The sequence below is a fragment of the Mirounga leonina genome, unplaced genomic scaffold (assembly GCF_011800145.1).
Source record: "Mirounga leonina isolate KUSES-001 unplaced genomic scaffold, KU_Mleo_1.0 Mir_115, whole genome shotgun sequence".
Classification (NCBI taxonomy): Eukaryota; Metazoa; Chordata; class Mammalia; order Carnivora; family Phocidae; genus Mirounga; species Mirounga leonina.
Genome location: NW_023270268.1, coordinates 9780461 through 9798480, shown reverse-complemented (window position 1 = coordinate 9798480; position 18020 = coordinate 9780461). Strand labels below are relative to the sequence as shown.

At 36.5% G+C, this 18020-nt stretch overlaps 1 protein-coding gene across 1 annotated transcript in view; it reads left to right on the top strand.

Annotated features, from left to right (window-relative positions):
• The window catches only part of ULK4 (unc-51 like kinase 4), a 580245-nt gene that overhangs the window by 134375 nt on the left and 427850 nt on the right, over window positions 1–18020 (top strand). The gene's annotated exons all lie outside the window — the stretch shown is intronic.

Sequence of the window (18020 nt, the reverse complement as noted above, 5' to 3'; positions counted from 1 at the left end):
ATTTATTTTTTAAAGATTTTATTTATTTGAGAGAGACAGAGTGGGAGAGAACACGAGTAGGGTGAGGGACAGAGGGAGAGGCAGGCTCCCCGCTGAACAGGGAGCCTGATATGGAGCTTGATCCCAGGACTCTGGGATCATGACCTGAGCCGAAGGCAGATGCTTAACTGACTGACCCACCCAGGCACCCCAGTAGATGGTAATTTATATGTAATTCCTGTGTCATTCCTAGAGGTTAGGAATTGATAACTTATTCACAATTCAGATACATGAGTGGCTATGAACAAGAGGCTTCTGGAAGGTATGACCAGGTGTAAGAGAAAAACATGTAGGTTAGGTGTGAGTTCATTTAGTAATCCTTGCCCTAGAAACTTTTTTTTGGTTTTCCTTGCTGTTTTAGTTTTATTTTTGTGGTTCTTCCAAGCTGTTAATGTGTCCTACAGATATTCAATATTTAAGACCTGGGGCTGGATTAGTTTGGGAGTTCATAAATGTATTTCCTGCTGTTTTATTGAGGAGAAAGATGTTGGATGAGGTCATCGCAATTTCCCTTAATTACCAGAGCAAGAAATGTAGAGTAGGAAATGCTAATCTAATGTATTTTTATCAGGTTATATTTATAACTTTTGTGAATTTTGGGGTTTACATGTTTAGTATAGAAAATTCAGAATGTACGAAATACAGACAACTGATGTGCTTACCTCCCTGACGTAATCTCTGTAAAAATTCTCATATTCTGTCCCTTTCAAATTCATATTTGTTGTGCATGGATACACACACACACACACGCATTCCCATATTCCCTCCTCTCTGCTGTCACACACACATACTGTTAGAATCTTCTTTGCAGAAATTGGATCAACTATATATTGTTTGGTAATCCATATTTTTTCTATTCCATGACATGTTAGGAATGTGTGTCTAAGTCAGTATAACTCTTCAATATTATTTTTAAAGGGTAATGACATTCCATCACATGAAGGTATCACCAGTTAGCCCAGCAGCTCACTACTCCCCATCTAAGAATTATTTTGCCATTGTTTTCCCAGGTAGAACATTCTTATGGCCTTTTGTGTGGCCATCCTTAATTTTTCCTTTAGGATAAAACTTTTAAGTAAAATTGCTAGGTTAGTCTCATTTTTAGAAAGTTCCTTTCTCTTCATAGTTTATAGATTTAAAAAAACCCCACTATGGTTGTATGTATGTTTGCAGATAGACTCAGTGCCAGTAAAGAGTGTGGTAACGTTGCATCCAGATTATGTGTCTCTCACATCTGCCAAAATGTTTTGGTTTCAGGCAGTATTAAGTGCATGGCTACAATCCCATCATTCCTTTTGATTTACTTTTCTGTCTTTGAAAATTTCAGCCTGGATACTTAGAGATCACTTGGTAAGTTCTCTTTTTCTTTTTTTCATAATCTCTTTTACATTCACAGAACCACAGTGAGTCATTTCTGGGTTGTTGAAAGTTGTGGCTCTGTTACTTTGGTCTAGAAATCATGCTAATTATGAAATCTATTTCTTGTAACGTCAGGGTGTCTGATAGAAGGTGACTGGTTATGGAATTTAGAAATCTGACCAGAACAATAACAGAATCTTAAAAGGTATCTGTTTTTGCCAGTATGGCTGACTTGTCCTTGCAGGGACAAGACTGAATTTTCAGGAAAATAACAAAGATGCGGAAGCTAACAGTGAAGATGAAATGAAAATTGGGAGGGCTACTGTGAGAGTGATGGGGCCACAGACTGGTTATCAGGGGACTGGAGTCTGTGTGTGTGTGTGTGTGTGTGTATGTATGTAGCATATGTGTATGGGGTGGGGATATGTGTGTGTATGGAGTGTGGGGTGTGCGTGTGTGCAGGGTTTGTGCATGTATGTGGGGTGTGGGTATGTGTGTGTGGGTGTGTATAGGGCATGGTGAGTGTGCAGTGTGTGTACAGGGTTCGTGTATGCAGGGTGTGTATGTGTGTGTGTGTAGGTGTGTGGTGTATGTGTGCAGGGTGGGTGTGTGTGGGGTGGGGGTATGTGCAGGGTTTGTGTGTGGGGGGGGGGTGTGGGTTATGGATGGTGTGTGCGTGTGTGTGCGCACGTGCGAGGGTGTGTGTGTGTTCAATAAGAAGAGTGAAACCTAAAAACCATTGAGAGAACAATGTAATTGGCCCATATATACCCATCATCCTCATCATCAATTTTCAGTACATGCTGATGACGTCTCATCTCTGCTCCCTCTTCACTTGTACTTCATTTCTACACACTCCTTTTACCTCTGAATTATTTTGAAGCAAAACATGGACATCATATCATTTGTAATTATTTCATCTATATCTGTAGAAGATAGCAATCTTTTAAAATAGATATATTCACAATATTATTAAACACCAACCAATGAATAAGTTCTCTTCCCCCCCCCCCCCCCGGGTTTTCTTGTTTTTGGTTTTTTTTGAATAAGTTCTTAATACAGCCATATATCCAGTCAGAGTTCACTTGACTGGCTCATCAATGATTATTTTCTAGATTGTTTGAATCAGGATCAAATCAAGGTCTGTATATCTCCTTTCTAATTCAGGTTAATTTGTCTCTTAATTCTCTTTAAATCTATAGATCCCCTTATCATTTTTTAATTTTTTATTTATTTTTTTAGTCCTTGAAATGAGTCTTTTATAAGGAAAACAGTCATAGTTCATGGGCCTTTCATGTTTGGATTTTGCTGATCGAATCTAGCAAACAACAGTGTTGTGTCCTTTAAACTGCTGCTCCTGTATTTCTTGTATAAATTTATAGGTTTGATCAGATCCAAATTAGATTTTTTTTTTTAAAGATTTTATTCATTTATTCATGAGAGACAGAGAGAGAGAGAGAGAGAGGGAGGCAGAGGGAGAAGCAGGCTCCCAAGGAGCAGGGAGCCCGATGCAGGACTCAATCCCAGGACCCTGAGATCATGACCTGAGCCGAAGGCAGACGCTTAACCATCTGAGCCACCCAGGTGCCCCCAAATTAGATTTTTTTTGAAGACAGTTCATTGGTGGTTTTTTTGGTTTTGTTTTGTTTTTTATTTTATTTTATTTTATTTATTTATTTTTAAACATTGGATCAGAAGATTTTTTTTTTTTTTTAAAGATTTTACTTATTTATTTGACAGAGAGATAGAGAGAACAAGCAGGCAGAGAGGCAGGCAGAGGGAGAGGGAGAAGCAGGCTCCCCGCTGAGCAGGGAGCCCGATGCGGGGCTCGATCCCAGGACCCTGGGATCGTGACCTGAGCCGAAGGCAGCCGCTTAACCTGACTGAGCCACCCAGGTGCCCCTTGTTTTTTATTTTTTAAAGATTGTATTTGAGAGAGTGAGAGTGCATACACACAAGCAGGGGGAGGGGCAGAAGGAGAAGCAGGCCCTCTGCTGAGCAGAGAGCCCGACATGGGGCTTGATCCCAGGACCCTGGGACCATGACCCCAGCTGAAGGCAGATGCTTAACCAATTGAGCCACCCAGGCGCCCCTGTCTTTTCTTTTAAGATTTTATTTATTTATTTGACAGAAAACTAACACAAGAGCACACAAGCAGGGGGAGCTGCAGAGGGATAGGGAGAAGCAGGCTCCCTGCTGAGCAGACTGCCAGTTGAGCTGGGCGTTGAGCTGGGGGATACCAGGACCCTGAGATCATGACCTGAGCCAAAGGCAGACACTTAACTGGGGAACCACCCAGGCGCCCCAGTGGTTTTCATAACAGAATGCACACACGGATGACTTGGATCTCCCTTTTCCGATCCAAAGAATGAGCAGTGGCTTCACTTCCGGTCTACTCATTATAAGTTTCCTCACCAGCTCTCCTTGTAATGGTTTTAGCAGCTGTCAATGATAATTGCTGAGATATATTGTTTTGGTACGGGTGAAAATATACTGATATATTATCATTCTGACTTCATGTCTTAATCGAAATTGCTCTATAGAGAAAAAGCTCTTATCAACTGTGTGGTTACCCTGAGGAGTAGTTTACGTAAAATTGACTTACTTACCGGGCTTTGGAATCAGGAGTTGGTTTCCCTAGCAGTCTCCAAAGACTTACTTTTTAGGACTGGGACTTTAAAGGATACTTTAGTTCCCTTATAAACTCACGGATTTTAATATTTTGTTATGTTTCCATTGTGGATGATGTTCTTTTCAGTACTAATAGTGTTGCTGCTTTAGCCAGTGGAAGCCTCCATAAGTGGCCTCCTGGGTCCTTTTGTCAGAAATCCAATAGTCTTTACTTTCTTGCCTTCTGATGGAACAGTGTGTTTTAGGCTTCTCTTGCACGTTTTCTGCTCTGCATCTGGAGCCAGTCGTTCCTCCAAAGAGCCCCGGTTCCTCTAGTGGGAAATAATGTTTAGAGACCATAATCTGTTTGGAGTACTCACTGCTACTGGGTTGGTTGTTGTTTCTAGGCATTCCCAGCAGATAGAGCCAGGAAATAACTCTTTTAAAAATACATCTGTTCATACTGGTATTTCCAATTGCAGTATTTTGCCTAATTTATTTTATATGAGTAATTCTTTCTCTTAAGTTAAAAATCTTGTTTTCTATTGACATTATTTGCTTTACAATATTTATAGAAGTTTCAGAATAACAGTGATATTATTAATACTGTTATGATTTCTGAATACAACCTAGGATTTTTGTGCAATTGTTTTAGTGCTTAGGGTATGTCTAACTTGATGTGCTGTCAGATTAGTATGTGGTAAATTCTTTTCAAATAATTCTTTTTTTTTTTTGTCTTCTTAAACCACCAACATAATATACCCTTAAGTATCATTTTCTTTTTGATTTGAGGGGATTGCTTTTTAAAAGTTTGATTTAATTTGTTTTATAATCATGTAAAATGTTGATTTTTTTAAAAAGATTTCTTTCTTATTTTTTTAAGATTTTATTTATTTATTTGACAGAGAGAAACACAGCTAGAGAGGGAACACAAGCAGGGGGGAGTGGGAGAGGGAGAAGCAGGCTTCCCGCCCAGGGAGCCCGATGCGGGGCTTGATCCTAGGACCCTGGGATCATGACCTGAGCTGAAGGCAGACGCTTAATGACTGAGCCACTCAGGTGCCCTGTTGATATGGTTTTAATGTCAGTTTACAAAGAATCAATTCAGAGGAAACTGTTTTCCATCTCTACCCTCTTCACTTGTTTCCTTCTTTATGCATTGAATGTAAACATTTTTATTAGTATCTGTTTAAATCTTCTATTTAAAAAAAAAATCGAATATAAGCAACTATGGCTCTCTCCCTGTATCTTTCTATTTCTCTCTTTATATCCATGTGTTATATCAATGTATTTATCTTTATATTTATCTCTAAAGTTTTTATTAATGTGTTATTTATTTTATAGATATATCTCCTTCATGTTATCTACCTGCACCCCCCGCCCCCAGTGGTCCTATATTTATCTATGGGTAAAGGGTTAAGAATTGTGCTTTCAGTTAACTTTCCAGCTCTGTTTCTGGAAACCTAAGACCAACCTGTCATCTGTGAAGTTGTTACAAGAGAGATTGGTGCCTGTGGGGTATGAAGCTTCTAAGCCAGGGTGACTCCCATACCCACCCAGTGTGGCTCTTTTCTTACTATGCCAAGCTGTGCTCGGTAGGCTATGGCCAGAGCAACTTCTGATGCTGCCTTCCCAGCAAGTTCTGGTTTCTGAGCAAACCGGTTGAAAATGTGATCTATGGTTGTCTTTTGCATCAGTATGTCTAGTTGACTCTCAAATGACCTCTGGTGGGTGCTGTATTATTCTCTCCCTTCTTTAGACTAAAGGACAGCATATGCCATTTTGTACCTTGTTTTTTGTTTACTTGGCATATATTTCAGAGATCACTGCATTGTTGTTAATAGATATGTTCTTTGTGTGTGGCCCCCCCACCCCACTCTTTTAAAAATGATGCTTCATAGTGGATGTGCCACCTTTTAGTCAACCATTCTGCTTTTGAAAGATATTTGGCTGTTAGGTCTCTTTTCTTACATTATCAGACTAAAATATGAAAACTTGAAAAATTTTTAAAAGAAAATATAAGTGGCTATCTTTGTGACCTTGCTGTAGGGGAAGTTTTCTTAAGGCTTAGTGTCCAGCATGTAAAAAATAGCCTATGTATAAAAAGGAAAAGACAAGACAAAATGAACATAGGCTATGAAGACTTAATTCATAGAAGAAGAAACTAGAATGATCCATAATGTTGGGAAAAGATGCTCACACTGAAGTTGATGAATAAAAAATAAAGGTTAAAATGAGTTAGTTTCATACATTTTAGGTTGGCAAATATATAAGTCTGACAGAATTGTTGGTGAAGGTATAGACCAGTGGGAACCCTCCTAGGTAAGATGGTATAATCACTTTGGAGTGCAATTTCATACTCTCTAGTGAAGTTGAAGATGCACATAGCATAGCAATAAATATTTCCATTAGGAACGTATCCTTGTACAGTTGTACGCAGAAACAGAGTATTTGTCTCAGCATTTTTGTAGTGTTAGAAGGTGGCAAGTGATGTAAAAGTCAATCAACAAAGGATTGGGAAATTGAATTGTGATATATCCATATGATGGAACAATACATAGCAAGTAAAAATGAGTTAACTAGACTGAAAATGTATTGATTTGGATAAATCTCATAAATAAAACTGAGTAAAAAAGGTAAGCTGAAAAGGATATGGACAAAAGAATAATATACACAAAGTTTAAAATATGCAAAAATATTTATTTTTTATGGGTACATAATTCTGTTGTAACCACCAGAGTTCTGAGAGTGCCTTTTTGTAATGGAGGGCAGCAGCTTCAGCTCTGTCTCTGTAATATGTTGTTTCTTTAAAAAAAAATAAAAGGAATTTGGGTTTATTTTTTTCTAAATATTAAGATTTGATAAAGTTGAATGGATTTTTAAAATCACTTTTCTGATTCCTTGAAATGTTTCATAATTTTCATAAAAGGTGGCTCACTTGGTTGGGCATCTGCCTTCAGCTCAGGTCATGATCCCCGGGGTCCTAGGATCAGTCCCCACCACCTCCCTGCTCAGCAGGGGTGGTCTGCTTCTCCTTCTCCTTCTGCCCATCCCCCTACTTGTGCTCTCTCTCTCTCTCAAATAAAATCTTCAAAAAAATTCTGGTGTTTACTAACAATATGAGTACCAATGAAATACATCTTTTAGTTTACATTTATTGAGTTTTGGTATCATTTGTGATTCTAAGCTTCCTTTTGTTCTTTAGAAATGAACTTGAAGGTAGAGACACTGTAACATGTATTTTATTTAAATTCAAGTTAGTTAACATATACTGTATTATTAGCTTCAGGGGTAGAATTTAGTGATTCATCAGTTGCATATAACACCCAGTGCTCATTATGTCAGGTGCCCTCCTTAATGCCCATCACCCAGTTACCCCATCCCCCACTCACCTTCCAGCAACCCTCAGTGGTATAAAAAGGTCTGATTGCTGGTCATTTTGTGCTTATTCCCAAGTGGTGCCAACCTGGTGCAATGAGTGGATTTTGAGTAGGATACATATATACATATATACACTTAAAATAGTTACTTAAAAATATTTATATGCTTGTTGGCTTGTCCAGATAGTCCATATTTGAGATTGTCGCTTTGTAATTGATTTTAGATTATAATATTTTATGACAGGATTATTCAGATGATAGAATCAACGTCATAGCCCCTTGCCTACGAATTCTGTTGAAACTGAGAAAAACTCAAAGGTAAACATCATAAAATAATGTGTTCCTGTTGGGGTAGATTTGGGGAGGTAGAATGTTGCTGATACATAGAATTTTTTCACCTCGTCAGATCTCCTCATAAAGGTGTCAAGTTATTCCACAAATGCCAGAATAGGAGTGGGTGCGGTGAAATTGTGAATGGCAGTGTGGGGTCACCTGTTTGGGAGGTTGTGGAGAGAAGGAGAAGGTGCGTTCGGTCAGTCCCAGAAACTGGGGAATCCAAGAATTTCCAGCAAGTACTCACTCTCTAACAGAAAATTCCCCACTCATTTTCCAAAGTGGAAAACCTGGCATGCAGTTCTTAAATTAGTCCTCGAAAGTCGGGGAGAATTCCTAAGTTCTAGTGTGTGGTTGAGTACAGACAGACTGGAGAGGCCCACCCTGGTCTACATAAATAGAGTAACATAAGCCCTTCCAGGTTTTCAGAAATACCCAAGAAAAACTCTTTCCTAGGAGAGCACTCCACGCTGGACAAACCAGGACTAGAATGCACATTAAATATGGTGGGAACCCTGAGAGAAAAGATGTAGAGGACATTGGAGAGAAGACAGCTCTGAGAAGGTGCTGTGGAGTTCACTCTAAGAGGCCATATGTGTGAATATTTCAGAGTCACAGCAGAGGAAAGAGCCCTCAAATCACAAAAATAACAAGTTATCCTGGTCTATCCTCACTGTCCAGAGTAGAACCTCCTTCTCAAAAGTACAAGAAAATCCATTTCATTCAGACACCAACAAAGCAAAAGGGTTGTGGTCAAAAATCCATGAAAAGATAGTGTAAAAGTATATAGGAAGGTAAGAATAAGTGGTTCTGAATAACATCCCCCTGGACAATGGAGGATTAGTAATAAAAACATGGCCGCAAAGCATATGAAAACTTCCAAACCAATATTTAAAAAAAAACTGAAACAAATCAGGAAATTTGGCATGGAAGCTATGGAAGAACTGCACAAGTCAGAAATAGGAGAGTGGAGAAGAGAACTGGGCTGTAGGAAAGTACAAAAAGATGACGTTATCTCAGGAAAGATTCCAAAATAAGGGGAAAAGCAGTAATGAAGACAGTTTATAAAGGAACACAAAGGGAAATAGGCACTAACACTTTTGTTTTACAAGGATAATAGGAATAGAAAGGAGAAAAGTGAAAAAAAGATTGAGATGAAAAGCATCCCAGTGACAGTCTTAGATATAGAGGAGACAAAGATAACCCAACATACAAAGAAGAAAACTAAGTCACTGAAACAGAACAAATACTAAAAACTATGATCCAGACAACATTTTCCTGAGTAAAGCGTACTTGAATGGACAAATCAAAAGGACACGCAGCGTATCTAGGAAAATCATTCTACAATACCAATAAGATGACAGTTTAAAGAAAACTCCTTTGAGCATCGAGGCAAAAGGACCTTAAATCTCAGCAAGTCACTTTTAAGGAAACGACAATTTTACTGGCATCGGACATTTCTGTAGTGACCCTTGATGTCGCAATTCAGCTCCACTTACTCCTAAGGTATTTAAGATTTTTAAGAAAAGATATTAGCCAAGGATTTTATATTCAGTTACATTGGGTCTTTGTTATAAAAACCACAGGTAGATGTGTGAACATGGAAGAGATCAGTTCCTGTGAGCTCTTCCTGAGGCTTCTATCAGAGAATGAACTGCAGACAACCAAATATTGTTTGACTAAGCTAAGGCCAAGTAATGAGAATCAGGTTGATAGAATAGTATGTCATTCTAAACCTGCAGTGACTGTCTCCCTCCCTCCCTCCATCCATCCATATGCACACATATACGTAAATACACGCTTATGTGTGTATATAAAGGCATACAATGTAAAGGGGTAAGTATATGAAAGTTACAGTAAACTAGTCAGCCACTTTGTAAATAAATCACTGGTGTGACTTAAAAAAAAAAAAGCTTACCATAAAAACTCAGTGTCTGATTGCTAATGTTAGAAAATTGACAGCATATAAAACTCCTGGAACTTTGCTGTATTTCAGTTAATTGAGCTTTGAAAACTCACATCAACTTGTTTAAGTTACATAGATTCAAACATCTGCCTGGGTTATGTTTTTCCTAAGGTAAGTGACCTCGAATGTACCTTGTAGCTGGATAATCAGTAATGCATCCTTTGGACTCTATATGCTTTGGGGGTTAAAGATTTACACATTAATTTTTAAAGGCATAGCGTATTGCACAGGTGAGTTTGTTCATGCTCACTGGTAAGAATGGCTTCCTTCTGAGTGTTACTGACTAGAAATACTGCCTTCTGAAAATTTTTTGCCTTATTAATTTTAACAATAGCTGCTGTCCATTTTTATTTTGGCAATCTAGGTTGACTGAAGTTGTTGCTTCAGATTTTATGTTTTGCCCAAGTAGCACAATAGCAATTAATAATAAACCAGAAGCTGTAGACCATTGTTATTTGGAAGCACCAAGAAAGATCACTGAGAAATTTTGTGCATGTAAAATTTAGAAAAATCTGAATGCTAAGCCTTCTCAGGCTTTTTTTTTCTTCTCAGAGTCACTAGGCAAACTGACTCAGTGGTCGCTAAGCATTTAAAAGATGGTAATTTCTGCATACTCATCAGACTGTAAGTCTGTATTGTGGTATTTTTAGTCTGTCTACATTAATAAATGTATTTTGTGAGACATTTTAGTTAGATACTTGGCTAAACTTTAAGGAAAGTGTAGCCCAAAAACAATTTGAGATTTAATCAGTACATTTTTTTATTTCCATTGCTATTAAACAGAAAAAAATCGTGTCCATGATTTCTCACTGTTTTCCTTGAGACTATTATCCGTTGATGGCTAGGCTGTACTCATTGATTTTTACCTGTGACAATCGATTGAAGCAGATCAATTTTTCCCTCTTGAGATTTGCAGGAGAAAATTTTGAAGTTTTCGACCTCATCATTATTTTTATTTATCTAATAGTTTTGTCTTTATGGGATGTAGTACAGGATGTTTTATCCTTTTGCTGAATTTTGATGAAGGTTTCATTTTGTTTGCTCTGGAAGCTTCACACATTTGGACCAATTCCTAGCTTTCTGAATATTTCATCATCTCATCTTCGTTAGGTAGATCTGTCCACTGTGAAATCACTGCCAAGTACCATTTGATTGTTGGACATAAACTCGTTTTGCTGTGGTTTGGTTATAGACCTACACGGCTTCTGCTTTTTTCCCCCCACATGTAATATTTAGGTATGTTGAGCTGAATGGCAAGATGAATTTAAATCAAAGCTGAATACATAGTGGACTGCAAACTGAAGTGACCTGAGGTCATTTTTGGTTCTCTAAAGGTAGTTTTGATTATTCATCCTTGGCACTGTGTCTTTGCCTGCAGGCTATAATCTTCCCTCCTCAAGTGTTCTAAGACTAATACTGTTCTAGAGGTGTGGTGCATGTTGCTTAAGATTAATTATGGAGTCCTGGGCAGTTAGTGGTAGGGAATCAGACTGTTCATTTTTTTCAGATATGACTAAATGAGAATTTATTTAGGGCACAAGATGTTTTTAGGCCTCGATCCAAAATTGTGGTCTGTAATATACTGCATCTTCTCAAAGGACTCAGAGTTACTGTGTTACAAACAAATCTAGTATATAATTTCTTTTATTTTTAGTATTTGTTATAGTTTGTCTAGTTTTTTTTCCCCAATCAAAATCATAAATTATTTTAGTTTTGCAAGATTGTTAATAATGGCTGCATCCACTACACCAAGAAGAAATACGTTGGACCTCATCACTTGTGGGCGTTTCTGTGTTTTAAAATTATGGCTATTACTGTACAAAATTTTTTTATGCCTGGAAAGTTTTCATCTTTCATTATATACTTAAGCTGTATTTCACTCATCTTTCCTCTGTAATAAACTACTTCAAAACATAGTGGCTTACACAAGGACAGTAATTCATTTTGCTCACAAATCTGTAATTCCAGCAAGGCCGTGTTAGCTGGGAAGATGGAGTGGGTTTGGAGAATAAATTTTCCAGATGGTTCATTCATATGAACAGCGAGTTGGTGCTAGCCATTCAGTGGGCACCCCACTGGGGCTGTGGGTTGGGAGCCTCATTTGCTTTCCACGTGGGCCTCTGAAGGTTGCTTCGGCTTCCTTACAGCATAGTGGCTGGGTTCCATGAATGCTCTGAGAGGGATGCCCGGGTGGCACAGTCTGTTGAACATCCGACTCTTGGTTTCAACTTGGATCGTGATCTTGAGGTCATGGGATTGAGCCCCACATTGTGCTCCATGCTCCACATGGAGTCTGCTTGAGTTTCTCTTCTCTCCTCTCTCCCTCTGCACCCCCCCCCACTGCCGCTCTCTCTCTCACTCTCTCTAAAATAAATCTTAAAAAAAAAAAAAAAGGTATTTCCTGAGAGAAGCAGGCAGAGGCCACATGGCCTTTTCTGACCTGGCTCCACCCACCAAGCGCGTTGTTAGTGTTTGCCATGAAAGAAGACAATGAAACGGGAAGTGGGCTAGATATAGTCTTTGCTACAGTTATGATTTACTTAACAGATCCCCTATTTTGGGATATTAAGATTGTTGCTTGTTTTTGTTTCTGTCATGTAAACAATACTACAGCAAACATTATTGTACTTAAAGCTCATTTGTTCATCACTTTGTTAGGAGAAATTTCTTGAGCTGTAACAGCTGTGTCAGAAGAAAATAACATTTTTAAGGCCTTTGAGAAATAACTCACTTTCCTCCCAGCTGGAGGAAAGGTTGAACACTTATTTTCATATGGGCTGTATTTAAAATTTATCCATTTACCCATGACCATGCCAACACTGGCTGCCATCCATTTTCATCTTTGCTGGTCTGCTTTGCAATGAATCAGAATCTTATTCTTCTGAAATTTGCATTTCTTTGCCTACTAGTGAGAGTAGAAGATTTATTTCCTTGTTAGGCAGTTTAGAGTTCTTTTATCAGTTGTTTGCTAGTTCATGTGTTTTTTAACTGGAGTGTTCATAATTTTTTTTTTTGGTAAAAGTGATTTATACATATTTCAAATACTTTTTCCAAGATTATATATTTATTTTGACAGATGTATCATAAGGCTGTTCCCCCACCCCTTCTTTAAATTGAAATTTTTAACAACACATTTGGAGTCTTTCTAGTGTAAGTAGAAAAGTAAGAATCTCAATAAATGAATAGTCTATTTATCTTTTTTATTTGCTTTTTTATTTAAAGTCTTAAATATACCTCTGATTGTTTTCCTCTTTCTATTGTTTTATTTATGTTTCCCATACACATTTCAAAACTTTAGTTCTTGCAGCACTTTATGATATGTTTTAGTAATTGTATGGAAAATACATTATTTAGTATTTTTAGTTATTTTAGTATTTTTAAGTTGGACAAAAAGCCTTCAATCATTATATGAAGACTGTGAAAATGTCAGTGTAATCATCTCCATTTTATTTTGAAGTTGGGGAAACGGAATCCTAGAGAGGTTATTTTGTCAAGGAATGTGGCGTTTGTAGTCAGGTTTGCTTGGCTCTTGATTCCAAGTTCTTTCCCAGTCTGTATATTATGTTGCCACTCCAGTTGTTCAAGAGTTCTCTTATCACTCAATCAAAAGCTATGGTTTTCTTTGTTAAGTCATACATTTCTCTCAAGTTTTTTCTTAAAAGGTTAGTATTTTTGTTATTCTTTGTCGAAGGAATTCATCTTTTCATGACCTAATAGAGTGAAAACTATGGAGTTTTCAGTTTTATTTAGCCACTTTCCTAGGCACATGGAAAAGAAAGAGAAAGCACCAATTATATTTTTGGCATAATAGTTTTAGACTTGAATGCATAAATGCTAAATCTATGAGTACTTAAAAAATTTAAATGTTTAAAATTTAAGAAGATGCATTTTAATATACATAAAAATCTTTAGCAGGAGTATTCACCATTTATAGCAGTGTATTTTCTTTAAGTAAATACACATTTTCATTTTCTTGATTTTTTTATTTATACTAAAGTCTTATGTTGTATTCTTTGTCAGGGAGTTAAATTTATTTAAATATAGGTTTCCTTATATGGAATCTATCTACATGTATATAGATTGCTGTGAATCCTTTTTAGTTCCTTTTAAGTTAGAATAAGGGATGTGTTATCTTATTCATAAATTTTGGCTTTAAAGTAATACTAGACTGTTTAGAAATTTCTCCTTTTAAATTGACTGTCATTTGTGTTCATTATATTTGCTCTCAACTCAGAGTTAAAACTTTAGATAAAATGAAAAGATGGATAACAACAAGTGTTGGGAAAGATGTGGAAATGCAACTTTCATATATTAGTGAAGAATAAAGTAGTACAACCACTTTGGAAAATTCGACAGCCTCTATTAAAGCTAAAGAGATGCCTACTTCTTGACTTAGCGGTTCTGCTGTCAGGTATATATCCAAGAGAAGTGGATACTTATGTTATTTGTTCACAAAAAGATACATAAATGTATCATGAGAATGTCCATAGCAGCTTTACTCATAATAGTCCCAAACTCCAAACAACACAAATGTTCAGGAGTAGAATGGATTCGTATATTTTTCTGTGTTCACGTAGTAGAACATTATAGAGCAGTAAAATATGAATTGCTTCTGCACAGAACACAGCTGACTTTCATGCCATTATATTTTTTTACTTTTTTTATATCTTTGCTGTCTCCCCTTTTTCTTGATTTAGTGCTTTCTCTATTTTGTTATTTTTAAAAAACCCAGCATTTTGACTTATCTATCATTTACCTTTTTTTTTCTATTTTCTACGTTATTACCTTCTGTTTGCATCTTTATTTTCTTTGATTTTCTTCATTTTTATTGCTTTTTTTTTTTCATTTTTTTTGTGTTGGGAATTTAGTTCTCATATTTTTGTTCTTCCATTTTCATTTACAAATGTATTTACAGGGTGTATTTTCTTCTGACTGCTGTTCTAAATGTGTCCCATATTTTTAAGTTTTTAAATTTTGGCTTGTATAGGGAAAAATTTCCAGGTATAAGGATCTTTTGGATTATTGGTGCTTTTATTAATTTCTAGTTTTATTGCATCATGCTAATAAAAATTACTTTTTCTTCTCAAACTATTCCAAAAAAAAGAAGGAAACTTCCAAATTCACTCTCTGAGTTTCAACATTACCCTTATAACAAAACTAGATAAAGACATTACAAAAAAGAACTACAGGCCAATATATCTGATGAACACAGATGTAAAAATCTCAACAAAATATTAGCAAACTGAATCTAGCAATATATGAAAAAAATCATTCACTACAACGAAGTGGGATTTATTTCAGGGATGCAAGGATGGTTCATTATTCACAACTCAATCAATATGATACATCACATCAACAACAGAAGGGATAAAACCATATGATGATCTCAATAGACACAAAAAAAGCATTTGACAGAGTACTACATTCATTCATGGTTAAAAACCCTCAACAAAGTAGGTTTAGAGGGAACATAGCTCAACATAATAAAGGCCAATAAAAACCCACAGCTAACATCATACTCGATGGTGAGAAGCCAAGAGCTTTTCCTCTAAGATCAGGAACAAAACAAGGATGTCACTCTCCCGACTTCTATTCAACATAGCACTGGAAATCTTAGCCACACCAATCAGACAAGAAAAAGAAATAAAAGGCATCCAGATTGGTAGGGAAGAAGTAAAACTTTCACTATTTGCAGATGACATGATACTGTATATAGAAAACCCAAAAGATTCTACTAAACTACTAGAACTGATATCACTGGATACAAAACCAATGCACAGAAATCCATTGCATTTCTATACGCTAATAATGAAGTAGCAGAGAAATTAAGAAAAATCCCATTTTCAGGTACACCCAGAATAATAAAATACCTCGTAATAAACTTAACTAAGGAGGTAAAAGACTTGTACTCCAAACTATAAAACACGAAGAAATGGAAAGACATTCCATGCTCATGGATTAGAAGAATTAATATTTTTAAAATGCCCATACTACCCAAAGCAATCTATAGATTTATTGCAATCTGTATGAAAATACCAACAACATTTTTCACAGAACCAGAACAAATAATCCTAAAATTTGTATGGAATCACAGAAGACCCCAAAAAGCCCAAAGCAATCTTGAAAAAGAAGAACAAAGCTGGAGGTATCCCAGTTCCAGATTTCAAGATATACTACAAAGCTGTAGTAATCAAAACAGTATGGTACTGACACAAAAATGGACACACAGATCAATGTAACAGAATAGGGAGTCCAGAAATAAACCTGTGCTTTTATGGTGAATTAATCTACAACAATGAAGGCAAGAATATACAATGGGGGAAAAGACAGTCTCTTCAACAAATGGTGCTGGGAAAACTGGAGATCTTTCTTACACCATACACAAAAATAAACTCAAAATGCGTTAAGGACCTAACTGTGAGACTTGAAACCATAAGATTCCTAAAAGAAAACATAGTAATTTCTGTGACATCAGCCGTAGAAACATTTTTTTAAGATATGTCTCCTCAGGCAAGGGAAAGAAAGGCAAAAGAAATTTTTGGGACTACACCAAAATAAAAAGCTTTTTCACAGCAAAAGATACCATCAACAAAACAAAAAGGCAACCTACTGAATGACTGAAGATATTTGCAAATGATATAGTCAGTATCATTTAGGGGTTAATATCTAAAATATATAAAGAACTTATGTAACTCAATGCCAAAAAAACCCACCCAAAATCTAATTAAAAATGGACAGAGGACCTAAAAAGACATTTTTCCAAAGAAGACATACAGATGGCTAACAGACCCAGGAAAAGATGGCTCAACATCACTAACAATCAGGGAAATGCAAATCAAAACCACAATGAGATATTGCCATACTCCTGTCAGAGTAACTGGAATCAAAAAGACAAGAGATAACAAATGCTGGTGGGGATGTGAAGGAAAAGGCATCCTCGTGCACTGTTGGTGGGAATGCAAACTGGAGCAGCCACTGTGGAAAACAGTATAGAGGTTCCTCAAAAAATTAAAAATAGAATTACCATATGATCTCATAATTTCACAACTGGATATTTACCCAAGGAAAATGAAAACAATAATGCAAAAAGATAATGCATCTTTGCTTATTGCAGCATTATTTACAGCCAAGATATGGAAGAAACTGAAGCATCCATTGATAGACGAATGGATAAAGATGATGCCACACACACACACACACACACACACACAAATATTACTCAGCCATAAAAAGGAATGAGATCTTGCCATTTGCAACAATATGGATGGACTTCAGAGGGTATAATGATAAGTGAAATAAGTCAGAGAAAGACAAATACCATCTGATTTCACTCATATGTGGAATTTAAGAAACAGAACAAATGAACAACCAAAAAGACAAACAAAAAAGACTTAAATACAGAGAACAAACTGGTGGTTGTCAGAGGGGAGGTGGGTTGGGGGAGAGATGAAATCTAAAAAAAGTATTTATTATTTTATGGATTACATTAAGGTTTTCTTTGTGACCTTTTATATGGTCAGTTTAAAGGAACATTTTATGTTGAAGAAAAAGGTACATTTTCTGTTATCTAAGTGTAAAGTTGGATATATACCCATAAAATCTGTTGTTTATGTCATTTAGTCTTTTATATTCTCACTTATTTTTGTTCTCTTGACAGTCTTGGGCTGAGAGTGGTATGATAAAGTCTGTTGCTTCTTGCATCTTCTGTAGTTTCCACTTTATAAAAGTGGTTACTATGCTATGTAAGGCATAGCATTCACTACTGTATTCATTACTTGTTAAGTGTTAAGTGGCCTTTAGCATTAAAAAGTCTTCCTCATCTTGTTTACTTCTTTTTGGCCTAAATTCTGCCTTATATGTGAGGAAGAGTCATTATGTAACTCTTTGTATATTAGGAACACAAACACAGTTCCTGCTTTCTATTCTTGTTTGCCTCTCTCTCTCTCTCACTTTTTATCACTTCTAACATTTATCACTTTATCACTCTAACATGTTAGAAGTGATAAATTTTTACTTTTTGGAGTACAGTTCTGTGAGGATTAACACATGTGTAGACCCTGTCACTGCCACCATAAGAAGGATACAGAACAATTGCAGCATCCCAAAGAATGACATAGTGCTGCTCCCTTTTTAGGCAAACCACCTCCCACCCCATTCCCTGGCAATTACTGATGTCTTCTCTGCCCCAAAGTTTTACCTTTTCTAAAATGTTATGTAAATGGAACTGTATTGTATGTAATCTTTGAGACTTTTTTTTTTTTACTTAATGCAGCTGAGATTCATCCATGTTGTATCGATAGTTCATTTCTTTTTATTGCTGAGTACTGTTCCAT